Here is an 18,529-nt window from a genome sequence, read left to right on the forward strand (position 1 = left end):
TCTGCCCTAATTTTTTTTTTTTTTTTTTTTTTTTGAGAGGGAGTCTTGCTCTGTTGCCCAGGCTGGAGTGCAGTGACGCAATCTTGGCTTACCATAACCTCCACCTCCTGGGTTTAAGCAATTCTCCTGCCTCAGCTTCCCAAGCACCTGGGGCTACAGGCATGTACCACCATGCCTGGCTAATTTTTGTATTTTTAGTAGAGATGGGGTTTTACTCTGTTGGCTAGGCTGGCCTCAAACTCCTGACCTTGTGATCCACCCCCCTTGGACTCCCAAAGTGCTGGGATTACAGGTGTAAGCCACTGTGCCTGGCCGATTTTTGCATTTTTTGTAGAGACAGGCTTTTGCTGTATTGTCCAGGCTGGTCTGGAACCAAAATGTTGGGATTACAGGTGTTAGCCACCAAGCCTGGCCAAATCTTTGTTTCTTTTATGTAAAATGGGAGCAAGAATCATACCTAACTCATAATGTGGTTGGGAGAATCAAATGAGTTAGTGTGTGTGAGTGTATATGTGTGTGTGTACGTGTATATGTGTGTGTGTACACAAACGTGTGTATAGATTTATGTATAGGTCTCTGCTTATCTGGAGAGGGAAGAAGAGAGAAGGAGAGAAACTCAAGCAAGTGTAAGAGTACAAGTGAGTACCTAGTAGAAAATAATAAATAGTAGCTGCAGTTGTTAATAGTTTTCTTCCTTACCAGGCGAGGTGGCTCATGCCTGTAATCCCAGCACTTTGGGAGGCCGAGGCAGGTAGATCACCTGAGGTCAGGAGTTCAAGACCAGCCTGACCCCAATATGGTGAAACCCCATCTTTACTAAAAATACAAAAATTAGCTGGGTGTCATGGCGTGTGCCTGTAGTCCCAGTTACTCAGGAGGCTGAGGCAGCAGAATCACTTCAACCCAGCAGGCAGAGGTTTCCGTGAGCTGAGATCGCGCCACTGTACTCCAGCCTGGGCAATAGAGTGAGACTCCGTTTAAAGAAAAAAAAATAGTCTTCTTCCTGTCATCACTCTCTACCAACAAAAGTTCATTCTAACAACAATTATTTACTGAGTTTCTGCTATGTGCCATAGACTGTGCTAGGAGTCACAGAAACATCACCCACTCTTCTCTGTCAGTATATCTAAGATCATCTGTGACCTTGCCAGCATTAAACAAGAGTCTAAAATGGGGTTTCTCTGCCACAACTAAAACAGGATGCTAAAATAATTTTAAAATGGGGGTTCTGGATTTGAATAGTCTAGGCTTTAATCCCAACTGTACCACTTCCTTGCTATGTGATTGTGGGAGTCTTCCTTCCCCTCCTTGCCCTTCCTTTCTCCTTCCTTCCTTCCTTCTTTCCTTCCCTCCCTCCCTCCTTCCTTCCTTCCATCCTTCCTTCCTTCTTTCCTTCCCTCCCTCCCCCCCTCCTTCCTTCCTTTTTTTCTTTCCCTTCTTTCCTTCCTGAGACAGAGTCTTGCTCTGTTACCCAGGCTGGAGTGCAGTGGTGAAATCTCAGGCTCACTGCAGCCTCTGCCTCCCGGGTTCAAGCGATTCTCCTGCCTCAGCCTCCTGAGTAGCTGGGATTACAGGCATGCACCACCACACCCGGCTACTTTTTGTGTTTTTAGTGAAGATGGGGTTTCACCACATTGGTCAGGCTGGTCTTGAACTCCTGACCTGGTGATCTGCCCACCTTGGCCTCCCAAAGTGCTGGGATTACAGGCATGAGCCACCATGCATGGCTGAGAGTGTTTCTTAATCCACTAGTAAGCATTTATCTCTCATGGTAAGTATTCAATAAACATTAGCTATTATTTAATTAACCTAATGACCCTAACCAAGGTTGCAGCCTCAACCCAGGGAGCTACAGATAGATGATCTAAAAGCTTTCTTCTAGTCCCAAAGTCTATGATTTTTTAATATTCAGTGGAACAGCTGTGGGGGAGAGGTCAGGAGGAATGGCCCACAACATTTTTAGGAGAAAGGCATAAAAGGTTTTGTGAGCTGATTTCACAAGGTTAGGTTCTTCTTTTTACTTTTTTTTTTTCAAATTTTTTTTCTTTTTACTTTTTTTTCCGGTTCTTACTCCTCTAAATGGGAGATAAATCACCCTTTAGATTTACTCCTCTAAATGGGGAGAAATCTCCCTTGGGGAGAAATCACCAGCAACCAGAATACTACCTTGGTTTCTGGGAGTATTCAGGTATTCACAGACAAATTCGTACTCATGATATGAGCAGAATTGGAAAAAAGCAAGAAACACATGGAGTAATAAACACTATAAATGCCAAATACATATATTCAGTCCTTACTGAGAGCTGGTGCTATCTGGTTTTCACAGGAAAGACAGGCAGTGTTCAAAGGCTCAGACTCTGGAGTCAGGCAGATCTGGGTCTGATTCCCAATTTGCCTCCTTATCAGGACCCCGGAGGCAAGTTGCTTTTAAGCTTTCTGTTTTAGCTTCTTTCCTTTTCTGCAAAACACAGACAGCAATAGTACCTAACTAAGGGACTGTGCCAATCCAGTGTGAATAAAAGTGAATTGTTATTATCTGACAAATGGCACCCTATGAGTGAGTGACAAGCTTCCCTTGTCAGAAGGTGATGACACTTGTCTTTCCTTTCTGACTTGAGGTTTCATGGGTGGGGCCTGGTCTCTGCCTTAAGAAGATAGGCTTAGTGCCACCCTGGTCACCTTGGGTACTTCCTTAATAAAGAGGAGGGTGTCTCCTCCATCATACCTAGGACTCCACAAAGCTGGAACTGCATCTCTTCCTCAGAGGTGGGAGCAGCAGTGTCTTCGACAGGGTCAGATGGACCTAGTCTTTCCCCCCACCCCGGGGGCACCCAGAGTGTTTGTGGCTGCCAGTCTACTCAGTGTAGGACCGATTCTCTTTCATCCTCTTCCTTAAGGCCCAGGAGACGCGAGTGAGGACTCTACGACTTCAGCAGCGCCCCCAGAGCAGGAAGCAGTGGGCTGAGGCTCGGTTCTGGAGAACCCCGGGGCCCAAGCCTGAGAGGTCCCACGATTCGGGGGCTCAGAGGGAGTCTTAAGGAGCTCTTAAGGGGCTGTGCGGGGGCCTGGGGACCAGTGGGAGAGCATGTGAGCGGGTGTCCCAGCGGTGTGAGGAGCGTTTCACCCCGTGGTGGGGTGGGTGGTGCGTCCGGGTAACTAATGGCAACCGGGTGGGGTGAGCCCGCTCAGCAGGAACTCCTCGACGGCGAAAAACTACGACTCCCAGGGTGCCCCGGGGCCTAGCCCAGCTTTCCCGCCCGCCCACTGGCTGCCGGTCCCGCGAGCGGCGAAGCCCATTGGCCACGGCAGTGAGGGTCTCCCCCCTAGCAGGTTAGTGGGCGCCGCCGGCAGCAGACGTTGACCGGGCGCGGGTGAGGGGGGCGGGTTAGTGGGGGGCCAGGCTAGCCATTCTGGAAGCGGCCGGGCGCAGTCTCCGTAGCGTAGCCGCCGGCTGTGAGGCGTGGGGCGGAGGCGGAGACTGCGTGGCGCAGGCGCGTTGCTGGGCTTCTCCTGGGTCCCCAGACAGCTGGAGGAGATAAACAGAGGAGGAGGAGGGAGGGGAGTGCGTGTGTGAGAGCGCGCGAGGGAGTGTGAGTGTGTGTGAGCGCGGGTGTGAGGCGGTGCGCAGGGGCGGGCGGAGGCGCTGTCCGGCCCCGGCCAGGCGCCGGGCGGGGAGCATGGGAAGGGGCTAGAGCTGCTTGGGCCCCCCAGCCCCCTCCCCGGGATCCGCGTCTCCCTCCCGGGAGAGGGGCCGCCCCCCCGGACGGACATGGGCTCCTGAAGTTGCGCCGCCGCCGGTCGGGGGAGGAGACCTGACAGGTACGGGTCGCCACCGCCGCCGCCACCGCCCCCTGTTCTCCGCTGGCGCCGAGGCGGGGACCGGCTCCCGCAGCCCCGGCGCACTGGCCGCCCTCTCTGGGCCGGCTCCAGCCCTGCCGGCCTGGGGGCCTGCGCCCGCCTGCCTCGGGGCCCCGGGTGTCCCGAGAGGGGCCAGGCCTCGCCAGGGCAGAGGGCAGAGTGGGCCGGGGCGGGGTGGGGTCGGAGGGCTGGTCGGGACGCAGGGGGAGACTGTGGGAGTTCTCTGGCGAGAGAGAGGTGAAAGTCGTTCCATCACGGGACTTTTTTGCGGAGTTTTTGTTTGACATCTGATCTGGCGCCGGAGTCAGGAAGAAGGGGCAGGTGTAAGTGCCGGGAGGGCAACGCCGGCCTGACCTGCTCTCTTAGTTTCTCTCTCTCTCTCTCTCTCTCTCTCCCCCCTCTCTCTCTCTGGGTGTGTGTGTGTGTCCACCGCAGATACCTTCCTTCAGTGGCCCATCCTGCCACCAAACTCTGCCAAGGTGTTTTCACCAGGCGACTGTAGCACCCTGTATACAAAGGGCCTCTGCTTGGGAATGGGCTATTCAGTACCCTCTTCGAAGGGTAAATAGGAAGTGAGGAGATAGAAGAGACTGCGAACCAACAGGATCCAATCCTTGGACTGAAAGCCGCAGTGAGACACCCCCTTGCCAGCCTGGTTGAGTTTACTTGGTGCCTTGGGCTCTCTATCCTCTGCGTGTGTACTCCCATGGTTTCTAGAGAAGAGTACAGGGGCCTATGACTAATATCTAACAGCCGAATTTGACTGTTTCTCCCGAAGTTCTTTTCTTCTGTGACTTTAACCTCCTGAAGTAGTGGTAGAGCAACGTTATAGTTTTTCTCTCAAGTTGGTGACTTTAGGAGCCTGGTAGGGTGATTGATGCTTCCCCATTCTTTCCAAGGATGGGGTAGATGATCTAGGTAAAGTGGCAGTGAAGTCTTCTCTTTTTAACAAAGCCTGACCATTTTGAGAAGAAAACTATTTTGAGGGCAGCTTCTGACTCAAAGAATATGAAATTTCCACCTGGTACACTGGTGTGCCCAGTGGCCTACTAAGCTTTTTTGTGTCTTTTAGAGTCGGTGAGTGGCCAGCCTCTGCCCACTGTACTGAAGGAACTACTTAATGCTGTATCTGTCTTGAGTTCTGGCCTGTTCTTCCTTGTGATTCTTACATCTTTAGCGGGATTGAATTGAATTTTTGCTGTTGAGTGTAACAACCAGATCCTCAGTAACAGACCAGGGAGTAACTATTGGGGCTCCTTTGGGCCGAGTCTGAGACTTACTGAGATTTCTTCATTGCAGGTTGTTGTATTTCATTGGCAGGTAAGAAACGACCTTTTCTGTCATAGTTTGTGATCCTGCTGCTTTAAGTCTGGAGTCCTGCTCTCCTTTCCTTTTTTGACCTATGTGGGAGCACTTATGTTCAAGTCTTATTTTGATTTGAAGAAACAGTGCTTTTAGACCAACTTTGCAGAATAATTGAGCAGCAGTCCGTATTTCTGCCTGGGACACCTTCCCTGCCCGGCACGAGGGAAAGAAAGAACATGTGTAAAGAGTATGATGATGATGATGATGTTAACGGCTATTTACCAGTTTCATACAATTGGCAGTTTTTCTAGCTGGGAGGAGTTCAGTATTGACTCATTGGGCATCTTATGTAGGGTATTTTTTGCACACCTAGACTTTAGGATCTGGAAACACAACTGAAGATCTTGAAGTTCACTGCCAAACATTTGTGGATCTTGAGGGGCCAATTGCTAAGGAAGATCTAGACTATAACTCGTTCTTTAATTTTTTTTTTTCTCTCCTTTCAGTTTTTGAGATGGGGTCTCACTCTGTTGCCCAGGCTGGTCTTGAACTCCTGAGCTCAAGAGATTCTCATGTCTCTGCCTCCCTAGTAGTGGGACTACAGACACAGCCACCATGACTAGCTCTCATCTCTCCTTTTAAATTAAGGAATGTGGCTCACATGTGCAGTTCTGAGTCTCAGGAAGTCAAACAGAACATGTAACCTGGTGATACTTGTCTTTTCTTTGGGTCACTGGTTTAATTATCTGTCCTGTTTCCTTTCTTCTTTCCTCCTCACCTTTCCAGATGCTCCACTGCATCTTTAGGCTGCCATTGCAGATTGCTGGACCCACAAAACCCTTCGGTTGTGCTGTCTTAGCTATCATCTCTTCAGAAGCCAAAGTTCTGGCAGTTGCCATCAGAAACCAGTTCCTTGGTGTTATGTTTAATTTGAGAGTTATTTGCCAGTTGGGATATGTCCTAAAAAGTGACTGACATTTTATTCAGGGCCTGGTGTATCTTGGGCTCAGTGCTAGTTAGTATTTTTACTTTATCCAGGGTAACCTTCATGCCTGTCCTGTGAGGTGAGAATCATTTTCCTTGTGAAGAAACAGATTCAGAGAGATTAAATAATTTGCTTAAGGTCACACAGCTAGTGAGAGGAAGGATTGGAATTCAAACCCAGGTCTATCTGCTCTATGATACTGAATTGCCTCGGGGACTGTGACACATGAGGAAGAACTGAAAGGACCAAGGCTAAGAGCCTGGGGGAAAATGATACCTCATTCAAATACTTGAAGAATTGTCATGGGGAAAGGAAACTGGATGTTCTCTGTGATTCTAGAAGGAGTCACAGGATTAAATGACATAAATTCCAAAACAGTAGACTTTGGTTTGATAGGAGAAAGTATAGCTTTCTAAAAAGAAAATTGGATGCCTTGTGAGGGAGTCAGTTACCCATCGTTGCAGATATTCAAGCAGAGGGCTTGCCACATCTTTTAAAAAATTTTTTTTAATTTTTATTTTATTGAGACAAAGTCTCACTGTATTGCCCAGGCTGAAGTACAGTGACGTGATCTCGGCCCACTGCAACCTCTGCCTCCCAGGTTCAAGCGATTCTCCTGCCTCAGCCTCCTGAGTAGATGGGATTACAGGCATGTGCTACCATGCCTGGCTAATTTTTGTATTTTTAGTAGAGATGTGGTTTCACCATATTGGCCAGGCTGGTCTCAAACTCTTGACCTCATGATCTGCCTGCCTTGGTCTCCCAAAGTGCCGGGATTACAGGCATGAGCCACCACACCCAGCCTTTTTTTTTTTTTTTTCTTTTTTTTTTGAGACAGTTTCACCTTGTCACCCAGGCTGGAGTACAGTGGCCTGATCTCAGCTCACTGGAACCTCTGCCTCCCGGGTTCAAATGATTCTCATGCTTCAGCCTCCTGAGTAGCTGGAATTACAGGCATGTACCACCATGCCTAGCTAATTTTTGTAATTTTGTAGAGACAAGGTTTCACCATCTTGGCCAGACTGGTCTTGAACTCCTGACCTCACATAATCCATCTGCCTCCGCCTCCCAGAATGCTGAGATTACAGATGTGAATCACCAAGCCCGGCCCTGGCTAATTTTTTGTGTTTTTAATAGAGACAGGGTTTTGCCATGTTTCCCAGGCTGGTCTTGAACTCCTTAGCTCCACCTGCCTTGGCCTCCCAAAGTGCTAGGATTATAGGCATGAGCCACTGCTCCCGGCTTTTTTTTTTTTTTTTTTTTTTGAGACAGGGTCTCACTCTGTTGGCCAGGCTGGAGTTCAGTAGTGCAGTCTGGACTCACTGCAACCACTACCTCCTGGGCTCAAGTGACCCTCCTGCTTCGGCCTCCCGAGTAGATGGGAATACAGGTGCATGCCATCACGCCTTGCTAATTTTTAAATTTTTTTGTAGAGACGGGATTTCACTGTGTTGCTCAGGCTGCTCTCAAACTCCTGGGATCAAGCAATCCACCCACCTCGGCCTCCCAAAGTTCTGAGATTACAAGTGTGAGCCACCATGCCCAGCCTCCCTGTCTGTCTGATCTGTAAAAACTAACATGGCTGGGCACAGTGGCTCCACTTTACAAATGAGAAACTGAAACTCTAGAAAGTTAAGGAATATGCTGGAGGTTACACAGCTAGTAGTGATAGGGCTGATATTTGAACCCATGCCTGCTCCTTCTTAGCTGTGTGACCTAGGGTAAATCATGTATCCTCTCAGAGCTATAGTTTCACCTATGTTACAGTGGGTTTATGAAGACTAAATGATGAAATACATCCTTTTTATTAGACCTCATTGATTGTCCTCAAGAGCCAGAACTTGGGTGTAAAGGGGTACCACTTAGTTGGCTTCTTCTGGGTAAACTCAGGCCTAAGTGCAACCCTGAGAGTTCTGGGGCCCATTCTTTGTGCTATTAGTAATAGTGCTGACTCCTTGAAAGGCTTTGTGGCATTAGTGACTAATACCTTAAAAACTTTAAGCCTAGGCTGGGCTCGGGTGGCTCACGCCTGTAATCCCAGCACTTTGGAAGGCTGAGGTGGGTGGATCACAAGGTCAGGAATTCGAGACCAGCCTGGCCAATATGGTGAAACCCCATCTCTACTAAAAAATAGAAAAAGTAGCTGGCCGTGGTGGTGGGCACCTGTAGTCCCTGTTACTCAGGAGGCTGAAGCAGGAGAATCGCTTGAACCTGGGAGGCAGAAGTTGCAGTGAGTCAAGATCATGCCACTGCACTCCAGTCTGGGTGACAGAGCGAGACTCCATCTCAAAAAAACAAACAAAAAAAAACTTTAAGCCTGAATAAGGGGAGGATGCAGCCAAAAACCCAGAGTATAGGAGGAAGTGTCGGAGGCCCTATGCAAAGAAAATTCTCAGCTACTACTACTATGCAAAGAAAAATCTCAGCAGAGCCAGATTTGAGGGTCACCGTTGGTGTTTTTATATTTATTATCTTCTTTTAGGATACAAGGTCACAACTGCTAGAGCTGTGAAAGAGCTCAATGCCAAGAATAATGACCCTTAATCCTCCCCGTAGCCATCTGGGGAGGTATTAACCCCATTTTCTTGGGGGTGGGGTAGAGAACAGGATCAGACCTTGCCCAGGGAGCTCTATCCAGAGGCTGTTGAGGGCAATGTTAGGATCAGGACTTTTGTAAAATTTTGTCCTTATGCCTAACCCCCAGATTTTATAAAACTGCTTATCCTTGAACTTCTTCGGGAGACTTTCTGAGAATGGGAGCTAGTGTTTGGGTGCTGATGGCCTACCTGGCCCCATTTTGAGTCACACATCTGGATGTAACACAACTGTCACTGAGTTAGAAAGGAAACATTTCCAAATTGACTGGTGGAGTTTTCCTTGACCTTTCAGCTAGTAGTAGAGTTAGAGGATGAAACTTCAGAGCCTTCTCTACAAGAGGTACTTTGAACTGTTGCAGGATTTGTCAGGATGCAAGTTAAAGCAAAATCCAAGACTGCAGATGCTTTTAAATAGTGAGAGAGTATAGCATTATCAAAATATGCTCCCTTTTCTCTGTTTCCTTCCACTATCTTAAGGTAATTATGGGGCCTAAGAGTAGACAGGAAAATTTGCTGTGATCACTGGAAAACAAAGTTCTGAAAATATCCAGAAAATTTTTTCACAAAGCTCAAACAAGTGGCTGGGAGTGATGACTCACACTTGTTTTTTGTTTTGTTTTTTGTTTTTTGTTTTTTTTTTTGAGCGTCTCTCTTTGTCACCCACAATGGAGTGCAGTGGTGCGATCTCCGCTCACTGCAACCTTGACCTCCTGGGTTCAAGTGATTCTCTTGCCTCAGCCTCCCGAGTAGGAATATAGGTGCATGCCACTGTGCCTGGCTGATTTTTCTATTTTTAGTAGAGATGGGGTTTTGCCATGTTGGCCAGGCTGGTCTCAAAGTCTTGTCCCCAAGTGAACCTCCTTCCTTGGCCTCCCAAAGTGCTGGGATTACAGGCATGAGCCACTGTGCCTGGCCAGATGGCTCACACTTGTAACCCCAGCACTTTGGGAGAGTTAGGTGAAAGGATTGTTTGAGGCCTGGACTTCGAGAATAGCCTGGGCAAAATGATGAGACCCCATCTCTACAAAAAATTAAAATTAGCCAGGCATGGTGATTTGCACCTGTAATCCTAGCTACTCGAGTGACTGAGGCAGGAAGATCCCTTAAGCCTAGGAGTTCGGTGTTATAGTAAACTGTGATAGTGCTACATTCCATTCCAGCCTGGGCAGTAGAACTAGAGACCATGTGTCTCTCTCTTTTTTTTTTTTTTCTTTGAGATGGAGTTTCACCCTTGTTGACCAGGCAGGAATGCAATGGTGCAGTCTTGGCTTACTGCAACCTCTGGCTCCTGGATTCAAGTTATTCTCCTGCCTCAGCCTCCCAAGTAGCTGGGATTACAGGCATGCACCACCATGCCCAGCTAATTTTTTGTATTTAGTAGAGATGGGGTTTCACCTTGTTGGCCAGGCTGGTCTTGAACTCCTGACCTCAGGTGATCCATACACTTCAGCCTCCCAAAGTGCTGGGATTACAGGCGTGAGCCACCATGCCCAGCCTACCTTGTCTTAAAGCTCGGTCAGCAAGATAGAGCCCATTGAGCAGGGGAGGAGACATCAAGGTGAGTTTTTATCTAAAGCTTCCCGGAAAATGAAGCATTGCTTAGAAGCATCTCTCTTCTACAGAGAAAACTTCAGGCAGTCCTACATGGGATTATTTAAGCCAGGAGCCTCAAACATGGCTAAGAAGTTTCCCTAAGATGCTTTGGTGATGAGTCTGTCTACCAGCCAAACCTTTCCCAGAAACTGTCCTTATGCCAACTTAGTCCATGACCCTGAAATGGACTCTTTAAATTTGTGTTTGAGATCAGCAGAATCAAGGCAAGTTAACCTTAAGGAATGGTAAGGGAAAAAGTTTCAGCAGCTTCCTGAAATTGTATCAATATTGATATTACAGGTGTGAGCCAGGTTCAAATGATTCTCTTGCCTCAGCCTTCTGAGTAGCTGGGATTACAGGTGCTCTGCCTGCCACCATTCCCAGCTAATTTTTGTATTTTTGGTAAAGACAGGGTTTCACCATGTTGGCTAGGCTGGTTTTGAACTCCTGACCTCAAGTGATCTGGTTGGCCTCCCAAAGTGCTGGGATTACAGATATGAGCTACCACGCCTGGCTCGGTAATGATTTTTTAGTGGCCAATGGTTTGGCCCTTAGAGTCAGACTGTATAGGTTGACTCTCTAAGAACTGTGTAACTTTGGCAAATTCACTTTTCTGTACCTCAGATCCTGCATCTGTAAGTGAAGAATAACAATAGCACCTGTCTCATAGGATTATTATGAGGAGTCTATGAGATGACACTTGTAAAATGTTAGATTGTTCAATAAATATTATTTAACAGGATCAGTGTCAGGCATTTTACATGCAAGTGCTTCTGTTCCTCCTCACCCTGCAGAAGTAGGTATTATCAGATTAGGAAACTGAGGTTTAGAAATGTCAGTCAGGGTCTGGCACAGTGGCTCACACCTATAGTCCCAGCACTTTGGGAGGCTGAGGTGGGCAGATTGCTTGAGCCCAGGAGTTTGAGACCAGCCAGGGCAACATGGCAAAACCTCATCTCTTTTGATCCACGGTCAGACTCGTTGCCCATTGCGCCACTGGTATGTCATGCGAAACCTCATCTCTATAAAAAAATAAATGCAAAAATTAGCCAGGTGTGGTGGCTCATGCCTGTGGTCCCAGCTACTTGGGAGGCTGAAATGGGAGGATCTCTTGGGCCTGGGAGGCCAAGGTTGCAGTGAGCTGAGATTATATCACCACACTCCAGCCTGGTGGTAGAGCTAGACTCTGTCTCAAAACAAATAAACAAATAAATAAATAAAATTTAAAAGATGAAGACATGTAAGAGATATAGAAAGAAAAAAAATGTAAAAAGAAATGTCAAGTCAGACAGAAAATAGGTGGCAGAGCTGGGATTTGAACCTAGGGTCTGTAGGTCCACAGCTACACTCTTCATTTTATTATGCTATCTCTATCTTTCTTTGTTTTATTTTGTTTTGTTTTTGAGATAGCACCTCACTTTGTCACACAGGCTGGAGTGCAGAGGCACAATCATAGCTTAATATACCCTCAAACTCCTGGGCTCAAGTAGTCCTCCCCCTTCCCTCCTCCCTTCTTCCTCAGCCTTCCTAGTAGCTAGGACTACAGGAGTATGCCACCATGCCTGGCTAATTCTTAAAAATATTTTTTTATAGAGACTGGATCTTACTCTGTTGCCCAGACTGCTCTCGAGCTCCTGGCCTTCAGGTGATCCTCCTGCCTCAGCCTCCCAAAGCACTGAGATTACAGCCATGAGCTACCATATCTGGCCTTAGGCTATTTCCAATGACCTTTATGCATCGAGAGTGAAGTTCAGTTCTCACTTCGTTGCATCTTTCATCTTTTTTTGTAGGATTGCTCCAGTAGAACCACTATAAATAGAGTAAAAGGAAACTTGCATGCATCTTTGCATAATTCAGAATGTTGAAAGGGGTTCAGTTGTCACCCTGATTGGGAGCATTTTCCTGCTCTGAGAGGTAGTATATCTAAAGGAAAGAGAATACAGATGTTTTACGTTCCATCTCTGGTCTGCTCTTAACCAGTAGTGTTAAAATTGCAGGATAGGCCGCGTGCGGTGGCTCACACCTGTAATCCCAGCACTTTGGGAGGCTGAGGTGGGTGGATGATGCAGTCAGGAGTTCAAGACCAGCCTGGCCAAGATGGTGAAACCCCATCTCTACTAAAAATTCAAAACGTAGCCAGGTGTGGTGGCAGGCACCTGTAATCCCAGCTACTTGGGAAGCTAAGGCAGAGAATTGCTTGAACCCAGGAGGCAGAGGTTGCAGTGAGCTGAGGCTGCACCACTGCACTCCAGCTTGGGTGATAGAGTGAGACTCCATCTCAAAAAAAAAAAAAAAGGGCCGGGCGTGGTGGCTCAAGCCTATAATCCCAGCACTTTGGGAGGACGAGGCGGGTGGATCACGAGGTCAAGAGATCGAGACCATCCTGGTCAACATGGTGAAACCCCGTCTCTACTAAAAATACAAAAAATTAGCTGGGCATGGTGGTGCATGCCTGTAATCGCAGCTACTCAGGAGGCTGAGGCAGGAGAATTGCCTGAACCCGGGAGGCGGAGGTTGCGGTGAGCCGAGATCGCGCCATTGCACTCCAGCCTGGGTAACATGAGTGAAACTCCGTCTCATAAAAAAAAAAAAAAAAAAAAAAAAATTGCAGGATAGTGTCATTGGAAGGGGTTTTGTAGCTTATCTTAGAGTCCACCTGTCATTTACAAATGGCAGAATAGACTGAGAGAGCAAAATGCCTCCCTCAGGGTTATGCAGCCAGTTAAAGGCAGAAGCTGGCGTGGAGTACAAGACCCTAGATATCCCAGTCCAGTGCTTCTTCCTCAGTATCATGTAGTGTTGTGCTTCAGTTCTCCCTTGCTAAATGGGGACTATTTTTGTACATGAGCATCCATAGCAGCATTATTCATAGCAATGTTATATTAGCTTTTTAGCTTCCTCAGAGGATTGTTGCAAAGTTCAAATTAAAAGCTTGAACAAAAGTAGTTTGATAGGTATAAAACATTGTATGTATGCAAGGTATCATGCCATTATTCATTCAGCAAATATTTATTGGTGCCTGCTGAGCTTATATTACTCCTGGAAGACCAGGGGGATCAATGGATGAATTGCATGAAGAGCAGGCCCTCAGCATGCTTTTAATCGTTTAAGAAAGGGAAGCCACATAAATAACCACAGCTCAAGGTAGGAGACAGATGAAGGAAAGGCTAAGAATGAAATTTTCTTTTCATAATCTGTGATTTTGAGGTAGAGAAAACAAAGGGTTTTAAGGTATTTCTTTCTTCTTTATTGAGATATAATTCTCATGTACCATAAAATCTACTCTTAAAATTATAGAATTCATTAGTTTTTTTATTTTTTATTTATTTATTTTTTAAGATGGGGTTTCACCATGATGGCCAGGCTGGTCTTGAACTCCTGACTTCAGGTGATCCACCCACCTCGGCCTCCCAAATTGCTAGGATTACAGGCGTGAGCCACAGCACTCGGCCTCATTAGTTTTAGTATAGTCACAATGTTGTGCAACTGTCAGCACTATCTGATTCCAAAACATTTTCATCACCTAAAAAACAAACACATACCCTTTAGCTCACATTCCTCCCCAACACCCCATTTCCTCCCTTAGCACTAGGCAATAACAAATCTACTTTCTGTCTCTGTAGGTTTTCCTATTTGTGACATTTCACATAAATGGAACCATATAATATGTGGTCTTTTGTAACTGGCTTCCTTTACTTAGCAGAATGTTTTGAAATTTCTTCCATGTTGTCATGTTGTTGTATGAATTAGTACTTCATTTCTTTTTTTTTTTTTTTTTTTTTTGGAGACAGAGTTTCGCTCGTTACCCAGGCTGGAGTGCAATGGCGCGATCTCGGCTCACCACAACCTCCGTCTCCTGGGTTCAGGCAGTTCTCCTGCCGCAGCCTCTTGAGTAGCTGGGATTACAGGCACGTGCCACCATGCCCAGCTAATTTTTTGTATTTTTAGTAGAGACGAGGTTTCACCATGTTGACCAGGATGGTCTCGATCTCCTGACCTCGCGATCCACCCGCCTTGGCCTCCCGAAGTGCTGGGATTACAGGCTTGAGCCACCGTGCCCAGCCACTTCATTTCTTTTTTATGGCTGAATAATATTCCATTACAGTGGATATTACCACATTGTATTTATTCATTCATCAGTTGATGGCCATTTGGGTTGTTTCTAATTTGGGCTATTATGAATAATGCTACGATGAGTATTCATGTACAAGTTTTTATATGGACATGTATTTTCTTTCTTTCTTTTTTTGAAACAAGGTTTCACTCTCTCACCCAGCCTGGTGTTTCGTGCCACAAACATAGCTCACTGTAGCCTCAAACTCCTGGGCCCAGGTAATTCTCCTGCCTCAGCCTCCCAGAGTGCTGGGATTATAGGCGTAAGCCACCACACCCAGCCTATTTCTGCGTTATTGTTTATTTAATTAATATTTTGAGACAGAGTCACCCTCTGTTGCACAGGCTGGAATGCAGTAGCACGATCTTAGCTCACTACAACCTCCACCTCCTGAGTTTAAGCGATTCTCCTGCCTTAACCTCCTCAGTAGCTAGGATTACAGGCACCTGCCACCATACCAGCTAATTTTTGTATTTTTTAAATCGAGATGGGGTTTCATCACGTTGGCCAGGCTGGTCTTGAACTCCTGACCTCAAGTGATCCTCCTGCCTCAGCCTCCCAAAGTGCTGGGATTACAGGCATGAGCCACTGTGCCCAGCCTTGTGCAGGTTTTTCATATAGGTAAACTCATGTCATGGTGGTTTGTTGTGCAGATTATTTCGTTACCCAGGTACTAAGCCTAGTACCCAATAGTTGTTTTTTCTGATCCTCTCCCTCTTCCACCCTCCACCCTCAAGTAGGTTGCAGTGTCTGTTCCCTTCTTTGTGTCCATGAGGTCTCACCATTTAGCTTCCACTTACAAGTGAGAACATGCCATATTTGGTTTTCTGTTCCTGCTTTAGTTTGCTAAGGATAATGGCCTCCAGCTCCATCCATGTTCCTGCAAAGGACAGGATCTCATTCTTTCTTATGGCTAAATAGTCATTCCATGATGTATATGTACCACATTTTCTTTTGCTTTTTTTTGAGATGGAATTTTGCTCCTGTTGCCCAGACTGGAGTGCAATGGTGTGGTCTTGGCTCACTGCAACCTCTGCCTCCCGGGTTCAGGCTATTCTCCCGCCTCAGCCTCCCAAGTAGTTGGTATTACAGGTGCCTGCTACCATGCCTGGCTAATTTTTTATTTTTAGTAGAGACAGAGTTTCACCATGTTGGCCAGGCTGGTCTCGAACTCCTTACCTCAGCTGCTCTGCCTGCCTTGGCCTCCCTAAGTGCTGGGATTACAGGTGTGAGCCACTGTGCCTGGCCTGCACCACATTTTCTTTATCCATTCTGCCGTTGATGAGCATTTAGGTTGATTCCATTTCTTGGCTATTGTGAATAGTGCCACAATGAACATACTGCACATGTGCATGTGTCTTTATGGTGAAACAGTTTATATTCCTCTGGGTGTATACCCAGTAATAGGATTGCTGGGGCAAACGATAATTCTATTTTTAGCTTTTTGAGGAATCCTCACACTACTTTCCACAATGGTTGAACTAATTTACACTCCCACTAACAGTGTAATAGTGTTCCCTTTTCTCTGCAACCTTGCCAGCATCTGTTATTTAGACTTTTTAATAATGGCCATCCTGTCTAGTGTGAGATGATATCTCATTGTGGTTTTGACTTGTATTTCTCTCTTTTTTTTTTTTTTGGTACCATGACTGGGATTTTTTGTTTGTTTTCTGAGACGGAGTTTCACTCTTTTTGCCCAGGCTGGAGTGCAATGTAGTGATCTTGGCTCACCGCAACCTCTGCCTCCCGGGTTCTAGCAATTCTTCTGCCTCAGCCTCCCTAGTAGCTGAAATTATAGGCATTCGCCACCACATCCGGCTAATTTTGTATTTTCAGTAGAGACGGGATTTCTCCACGTTGGTCAGGCTGGTCTCAAACTCCCGACCTCAGGTGATCCACCCGCCTCGGCCTCTGAGCAAAGTGCTACGATTACAGGTGTGATCCCACACGCCCAGCTTGACTTGTATTTCTCTAATGATCAGTGATACTGAGCTTTTTTTCATATGCTTGTTGGCCACATGTATATCTTCTTTTGAAAAGTGTTCATGTCCTTTTGCCCACTTAATGGGATATTTTTTTCCTGTAAATTTGTTTAAGTTCCTTATAGATGCTGGATATTAGACCTTTGGCAGATGCATAGTTTGCAAATATTTTCTCCCATTCTATAGGTTGTCTGTTAATAATACACTTTAAAATGATTAATGTAATGTTATGTGAATTTCACTTAAAATTTTTTTTTTGGAGTCAGAGTCTTGTCCTATCACTCAGGCTGGAGTGCAGTGGTGTGATCATGGTTCACTATAGCCAAAACCTCCCGGGCCCAAGCAGTCCGCCCACCTCAGCTTCCCAAGTAGCTGGGACTATAGGTGTGCCACCATGCCCAGCTAATTTTTATACTTTTTGTAGAGATGGGGTTTCGCCATGTTTCCTGGGCCAGTGTCAAACTCCTGGGCTTAAGCAATCTTCCTATAGTGGTCTCCCAAAGTGCTGGGATTATAGATGTGAGCCACCACGCCCAGCCTTAAATTTTTTAAAAAGAAACCATATCCTGGCTGGGCTCAGTGTCACCTCTGTAATCCCAGCACTTTGGGAAGCCAAGGCAGGCAGATCACTTGAGGCCAGTAGCTCAAGACCAGCTAAGCCAACATGGCGAAACCCCGTCTCTACTAAAAATACGAAAAATTAGCCGTGCGTGATGGCACATGCCTGTAATCCCAGCTACCCTGGAGGCTGAGGCGTGAAAATCCCTTGAACCTGAGAGGCAGAGGCTGGAGTGAGCTGAGATGACACTACTGTGCTCCAGCGTGGGCAACAGAGCGAGACTCTGTCAAAAAAAAAAAAGGGGGGGGCAACCATATCCTTTAGCTATCACTTCTCTGTCCCCCCATTCCCTTCAGCCCTAAGCAACCATTAATCTAATTCCTATTTCTATTCTATTTTGTTTTATTTTATATAAATGGAATTATACAATATTTAGGCTTCTTTCACTTGGCATAATATTTTCAGAGTTCATCTATGTTGTAGCATGTATCAGTACTTCATTCCTTCTTATGGCCAAATAACATTTCGTTGTATGGATATACCACATTTTGTTTATTTATCAGTTGATGGATGTTTTAACCTTTTGGCTATTTTGAATAGTACTGCTATAAACTTTTTTTTTTTTGAGACTGAATCTCACTCTCACTAAGGCTGGAGTGGTGTGATCATAGCTCACTGTAACCTCAAACTCTCGAGTTCAAGCAATCCTCTTGCCTCAGCCTCCTCAGTAGCTAGGGCTATATAGATGGATGCCACCACACCTGGCTAATTTTATTCTTTTAGAGATGGGGTTTTGCTGTGTTGCCCAGGCTGGTCTTAAATTCTTGGCCTCAAGTGATCCTTCTTCTCGGCCTTCCAAAGTGCTGGGATTACTGATGAGCCAGTGCACCTAGCCTTGCTATAAATACATTCTTGTACAGATTTCGTGTGGCATTTCTTTGCTTTTAACAAAGTCACAGTTTTCCTTCTGATCTTGCATTTCAAACCTAACAGGTGATAAAGACATCCTATATTCTGCCCTCTCCATCCTGCAGTGAAATCTCCCTTGTAAGCTTCATCTCTGGTAGGAAATTAGAGGGGAAATGTTAATGATCCATGCTTCTGAGCAAATGAAACAGGGGTTACCAGGTTTTAGTAGAATTCAAATTTGGCTAACATTTATTGAGCACTGACTACAATCTAGGTACTGTTAAATACTCTCTTTTTTTATTTTTATTTTTTGGAGACAGAGTCTCACTCTGTTCTCCAGGCTGGAAATGCAGTAGTGCCAACTAAGCTCACTGCAATCTCCACTTCCCAGGTTCAAGCAGTTCTCCTGCTTCAGCCTCCCAAGTAGCTGGGATTACAGGCACATGCCACCACACCCAGCTCATTTTTGTATTTTTAGTAGAGACGGGATTTCACCATGTTGGCCAGGCTGGTCTCAAATTCCTGACCTCAGGTGATTTGCCCGTCTCAGCATCCCAAAGTGCTGGGATTACAGGTGTGAGCCATCACACCCGGCCCTGTTATGTACTTTCTTTTTTTTTTTTTTTT

At 46.2% G+C, this 18,529-nt stretch overlaps 1 protein-coding gene across 1 annotated transcript in view; it reads left to right on the forward strand.

Annotated features, from left to right (window-relative positions):
* The first annotated feature begins 3,395 nt into the window (after window positions 1–3,395).
* WDTC1 (WD and tetratricopeptide repeats 1) overlaps window positions 3,396–18,529 on the forward strand; it is a 78,220-nt gene continuing 63,086 nt past the window's right edge. The window contains exon 1 of the mRNA XM_032300997.1: window positions 3,396–3,819. The gene's annotated coding sequence lies outside the window, so the exon portion shown is untranslated. The remainder of the gene's footprint in view (window positions 3,820–18,529) is intronic.

Source organism: Sapajus apella, unplaced genomic scaffold (genome assembly GCF_009761245.1).
Source record: "Sapajus apella isolate SASKATOON/1434 unplaced genomic scaffold, GSC_monkey_1.0 scaffold43, whole genome shotgun sequence".
NCBI classification, from domain to species: domain Eukaryota; kingdom Metazoa; phylum Chordata; class Mammalia; order Primates; family Cebidae; genus Sapajus; species Sapajus apella.